This window comes from Apteryx rowi, unplaced genomic scaffold (assembly GCF_003343035.1).
Source record: "Apteryx rowi isolate R43461 unplaced genomic scaffold, aptRow1 scaffold_327, whole genome shotgun sequence".
NCBI classification, from domain to species: Eukaryota; Metazoa; Chordata; class Aves; order Apterygiformes; family Apterygidae; genus Apteryx; species Apteryx rowi.
The window spans coordinates 582,480-588,479 of NW_020449719.1; the positions used below are offsets into that span (position 1 = coordinate 582,480).

At 39.5% G+C, this 6,000-nt stretch overlaps 1 long non-coding RNA gene across 1 annotated transcript; it reads left to right on the plus strand.

The window, feature by feature from the left end:
- The first annotated feature begins 1,304 nt into the window (after nt 1-1,304).
- Nucleotides 1,305-5,572, plus strand: LOC112968855. Its single transcript, XR_003254476.1, has 3 exons — nt 1,305-1,346; nt 2,440-2,531; nt 4,088-5,572. It is a non-coding gene; the product is annotated as an uncharacterized LOC112968855 (long non-coding RNA).
- The last annotated feature ends 428 nt before the right edge of the window (nt 5,573-6,000 follow it).

Below are 6,000 nucleotides of genomic sequence, written 5' to 3' on the forward strand. Positions count from 1 at the left end.
GTGTTTAGGATGGCTGAGGTGAATTTGGATTTGATCTGGGAGTGTTTGGTTTGAGGGTAAAAGTATTTTGAGAAATGTTTATGTTCTTTTTGTTCTGAAAATAACCACCTTAAAACTAGCCTTGATAAAATCTGAATTTAAGAAGTAAAAGTTTATTAACTACTTGGATTAAATTGGATACTGACCAAAAGACACAGCTGTGCTGGAGTTGGAGGAAGAGAGGAAGATCAGAAGTTATAATCAATAAACAACAGCCAACAAAAATAAACTTCCATTTTTAAGTCAACTTTTACAATAAAAATTATAATCTGCCAAGTGGAATTAAAAGATAACCTCACAGTATTTCGGAAGTTGCTAAAATACTGAAAATCACAAGAGTAGGGTAGTAGAAGAAAACATTCAAGCTATTCAGACTTCCTGGCTCTAAGGAAGAAAACACAACTATGTGTTGACCAGTACCTTCACTCAGATATATTTCCATATTTCCGTTATTTATTGCCAGGAAGCTGGAATGTGTGACCAAGTTTCTGAAGTGGGTCCTTCACTTTTCCTGTTAAGGATAACTACTCCAGTAAAGGTAAATCTGTGAGGAAGGTTGCCCAAGCCTCACAAGAAGGAGAAAGGAAGCTGAGCAAAGCTACTTCTCTTCATGCCTCATTCTTCATTCTCCCATCATGTCCCCTCTGGGCAATGCTCCTGCCTTGCTTCTCTGCCTTCTTCAAAACCGTTTGAGTCTTTCAAAGTTTCACCTTGTTCCCATCTGACAGGAAGAAATGTTCAAGCTGAGACTGAGAGAAAGACTAGTGAGTTGCTTGTGTCTCTGTCTCTTACTAGAGATCTTGCAAAAATACATTGATTGCTGATGAGAACACAGTCAAATGTAAAATGAACTATTTTTAGTTTAAGGATACTAGTTACTGGTAAAAGTCTCTGCCTCCCAAACTGCCTTGTTTCATGGCCTTTACAGGAATACTACTGCAGAATGGAGAGCTGGAAAAGTGCCCACCTCTTTAAGTCTTTCCTAGTCCTTTGCTATAGCAGATTTCTGCAGGAAAAGCAGTAATTTGGCATTGGGATCTGTCCTGCCCTTTACATCCCTAATAACTGTAACAGATTTTGGTTATAAAACATAAAAAGCTGGGCTGCAAACTGCAGCAGCTCAGGAGCTAATCCAGGAGCAGCTCACATCTCCGCTATAGCAGGGAGAAGACAGTCGACCATGGCACAGCACCCTGCCCCAAGCCAAGCCACGAGAGAACCAGAGCCCTGTGTGTACAAGCCTATCACTGGTCTCTTTTTAGGTGACTGCCAGAACGCGAGACTTGGCTGCATCCCAAGTGGAGAAGGTACGGGCCTCAGCTCACATGATGGAGACTGATATTAGTACAGCCACATGATGTGGATGAACTTGATGTGGAGCTGTTGTACTGTGACTTGGGATGTAGTGTTGGGACATGGTAAATGTATGAGATATGGGGTGGCAGAAAATCAGCCCTTCAGTGTCCTCTCCAGTGTGCTTCTCTTCAGAGATTAGGAAGTGAAGAAGCAGACCTAGGGGGCTAACTCTCCCCCTTTCTTTTCTGCACCTCTTCAAGGGAGATCCTGAAGGACCACCTATATTTGTGGTCGTACTGTGTACTCATATGTTCTCCTGTCTGCCTCTGGACCTTATAACCTGAAGACATCACCATTAGCAACACCATAATTAAATAGATATTAATAAAAGGAGCTGCAAAAGCATTATACACATACTTTTTTTAGTGAGCGTTTGCTATGTAAAATATATACGTGACCCATTCAATGAACCTAGAAGAAGAATGCATTAGAGTGTGCTGAGATTATCAGGAAGCTACAGCTGGCAATGTTAGATTCATTATAGGAAACAACCTAAAGAATGGTGAAGATAACAGGAACATTCTGCCAGGGGAAAAAAGAAAAAAAACAACCAGCCATTGTATAGAGGTCACATAACTTGACAATGTATAGAACAGTTTGTAACAACCTGAATAGGCACAGCCTGAGTACGTAAGACTGCAAAGAAAAACACTAATTGTGCAGGCGCTCTTGCTTCAGCACTGGGTATGCAGAACTGATTGCTTGGTATCCTGTATTGCTACATGGATAAATGTTATTATATTATCATTAAGGGGAACAAACCACCCATACTTGTGTCTCGTCTAGTATCTTACCCCAAGGCTTTGTTGTAATTTGGATGCAACTGCCCATTCTGTGAAGAAACAGAAAAAATCTCTGTTTAAAGCCAGATAAATTTTCCTTGAACTGGAGAGGAAAACAGGCTTCACAATTAGGCGATGACTTCATTGTCTTTTCATTTATTATCAGTGATGATTATAGAGCCTACATGATAAACAGTTAATGATGGCTTGTATGAGGATTGAAGATACTTTGAAAAATAATCAGGATTAATTTCTTTTACAGAAAGTTATACTCCACAGCCTTGGAGGGAGAATCATAGCAAGGGAACAGCTGTAAACAGGTCCTTGTACAAATCATTTTAGTGGCTTGTTTAGGTAAGTCTCTGGAAGAGTGACGGAGGGAGGAAATAACTCTTGCAATTTTGTACAGCAAAATCTTGTTAGGAGAGAGCTCTAAGACAAGATAATGATATTGTTCCTTGTCTCACAAATACAAAAATTATGACTTTCCGAGCATGCATCACAAAGGTAGCCCTTAATAAATAATCCAGTCTAATGTCAGCTGCAGAGCAGAACCTATAAGGGTCTACAGAGTTAGCAGCCAAGCTGGCTGACATGGCATGTTAATACTAGTCCTAACTCCTTGGAGGGCAAGTAAAGAGCGAAAGGACACATGGTCACAGTTCTGTACAAGCACTGTAATGAATGCATATTGCCGTGGGAAGCATTAGTTTTTTTAACAGCTTTTTCATACTGTTCAGCTGTAGCACAGGATTGTGGCTGTGCTGAGCTTCATGGGGTGAATGCTCTGTTGGTTATGTAAACAAGAGCTCTGCTGTATTAACATTTGTTAGGGACAGGCCCAACTCACAGGTGCAAATCAAGATTGATGAGTACTTCCAAAATTATTGTTTAACCTACTTTACACAACAAAACTTGGTTCCTGGTAGCAGTTGGAATTTAACAACCTCCAAGTTTGCGTATATCTAGACTGCAAGGATTGCCACAGCTGGAATTCCAGTTCATGTAACTGGTAAAAAATAATTACTGTTTATTGGTATGTCCTTTGGTTCATCCTCTGGAATTCACTGAAACAAATGATTTTGGTGACAAAAAATTAGGAATGATCAAGTGATCTCTCCAGGGGATTGAATTACCAAGGAATAGGACTATGACGAACAGCGAATGTCATTTGTTAATAGCATTTCCCATCCCCCATCTTCCTTTTTAACAATTCCTGGTTCTTTTTCTTCTGAATCATGCCAAAATTTAACCCAGTGTAAATTTTATGATGAAACTGCAAAGTAGAACCTTACTGGGGGAAGCTGACATCAGCATATGAAAGAGTGTATATGGTGCTGCTTATCTTTTCAGTAACGTTTTTGGGTGTAGCTGCCCTAGTCCACCTGTATGCATTGGAGATTAAATGAGAGAAACAACAGCAGAAAACCCCACTTCCTCCGTAATTCAGCTCCTGCTTTCTAAATTGTAACTGGCTTGATGCCCAAAGACTCACAGTTCTTTCTTCCAAAATTAGCTTTCCCAGCCTTACAAACACACTTGCTCCTGACTGATGGGGAAATTTTAAAAAAAATTTCCAGTTCCAGAAGAAGAAAAAATATCTGGGCCACTGTAAACAATATAACTCACTATTCTAAAGGTTGTCACAGCAAAATGTTACTAAGTATATCAGCAGTCTTTTTCTCTTACTCCCTCCCTTCTTTTTCTTTAGCTAAGAGTACCTACCTCTTCCCAATTGCCCTCACAGTTTATATCCCACATATGAAATAGCTCCCTTTCTCTGAGTATTCCTTTGGGCTACCGATGACATGGTCAGACTGGCAAGTTTTTTAATAATTCTTTGAAATAAAGTCAAGTCTCCAACTTTCTGTATCCTAATTCTTTTCTTCTTATTTTATGTCTACTGACAGGTCAAGACACTGTTATACAGGGAGAAACTGAGGCATAGAAATGCTACAAAAGTTAGATGAAATCAGAACGAGGTCCAGAAACTAAACTAGGAGGCCAGTCCTGGACTTTCAGAATGTGCCAGGAAAGCAAAGGAAGTGCGGGCCAACAAAAGAAAGAGAAAAAATGCTTTCTACCAGAAACAGAACTTTTGTCATACTGCCTTTTTAATACACTGGCAAACTTGGGAAGAAAAAAAAAATGCTGGTGATTGTTCCCTTCTCCAACTTTACTTAAGAGCCCAGGGCACTTACTTGAAGATCAGTGTCTATATTTTTTTCCCAATCTGAAGGAAGCTGAACCAACATTTCTAACCCGCAGCGCCAGTCTCTCACCAGTGCACAGGAGGTTGTCCTTTCATGGAAGCACGCTCATTGCCATCTTTTGAATTTTTTTTTTTTTTTTACTTCATATGAAATGATTCAAGTTCCTTATTTCCAGAGACCAGAACCTACATCCCTGTTGCAGATGCAATGAGCAGGCTTTTGCTTCACTCCAGTTCTAATTCTCCAGTTAATACAGTGAACTTTTAAATAAGCCTCTGCAAAAGTGGTTGAGAGAACCTCCCCTGAGCATATCTCACTGGCCAGGATGCTCTCCTGGGATGTGACTGTTGTGTTGAGGAAACTTGACCTTGAGTCATCTGTAGATCAAGAAAATAACTCAAGGAAGAAAGAGTTACACTCATTCTCTTTTTTTGAGGAGACTATCTAATAAGATACTCATCTGCATGTCATAAATCAGCAAAAGCAATAGAAGAAATGGTGTGGTTTATGTGTCATTGGTAATGAGTCCCTTGTCAATGAAGACAGCTCTAGAATAGAGGTGGTTGGGTCAGGATCTCTAAGATCACAAATGATAGAGCAGGGCTATACATGATAAACATCTGTTGTCATACTGCCATACTGCCACTCACAGTTGCTGATTTCCTCTTCCTCTTCTTTGTAAAACATGTAATTTATTTCCATTGGTCCTTGATGAAAGACAGTAAAGGAGCCTTCGTTGCTGAGTATGGGCAAGCATATAGATAAGGGCGGGAAACTGCCTAAATCAATTTTCAGTGTGTTTTATCTAATTTTCCTATGGAAGTATCCAAAGAATTCACTTGTATGAATATTGACAGAGCAGCACACTATGCACAGCTTTTTCTGTGTAAAGCCATTTCTCTCTAATAAGAGAAAATGCTCACTTTTAGACTTGTAGGATATAGGCAGCTTAAAAGTTTGTTTTAATCAGGCTTATATTTGTAGTTTAAGAAGACAATGCTTTTTTTGGTCTCATATGTGTGAATAATAAAGCATACAAAATTACAGTCCCAAAAGTAAAGATAACCTAGTACTAAGGCTGTGTGTACAGCTGCTTAACATCGAGTTTTGCCCTTTGTGAATCTGCAGCATGATACAGCTCTTAAGAAGCTGGGAGTTTTTTCCCCTTTGGCCTCTATGTATCATTCTGTGCCCAGAATGGATGGAATTAGCTTCCTGTGCAGCTATTTCATTCTTTGTCATCCTGCTGTTTTGTGGGAGGCCTCTTGCCTTATTTACTATCATCCCAGCTCAACCTGGAGGATGTAAATGTCTCTTTTTATGTTCCTGGTTATAGGTACTTCAGAGGACTGAACAAACTTACTGTCATATCCTATGGGAGAAGGGGATGGCATCATACATGTTCTAACAAGAAGCAGCTGAGTTACAGAGAAATTAAAGGAGAATATGCTTTGGAACATCTAGCCTGAAATCTGATCAGCCTGATTTTTTGGGAGCATTTTACATTAGCAATTCAAAGAACAGCTCTTGGTTTTCAGTTGCAGTTTGCAAGAAGCTGGGTTTTAATCTATCCTTACAAGTTTTGATGATAAAATAATTACAGATATACA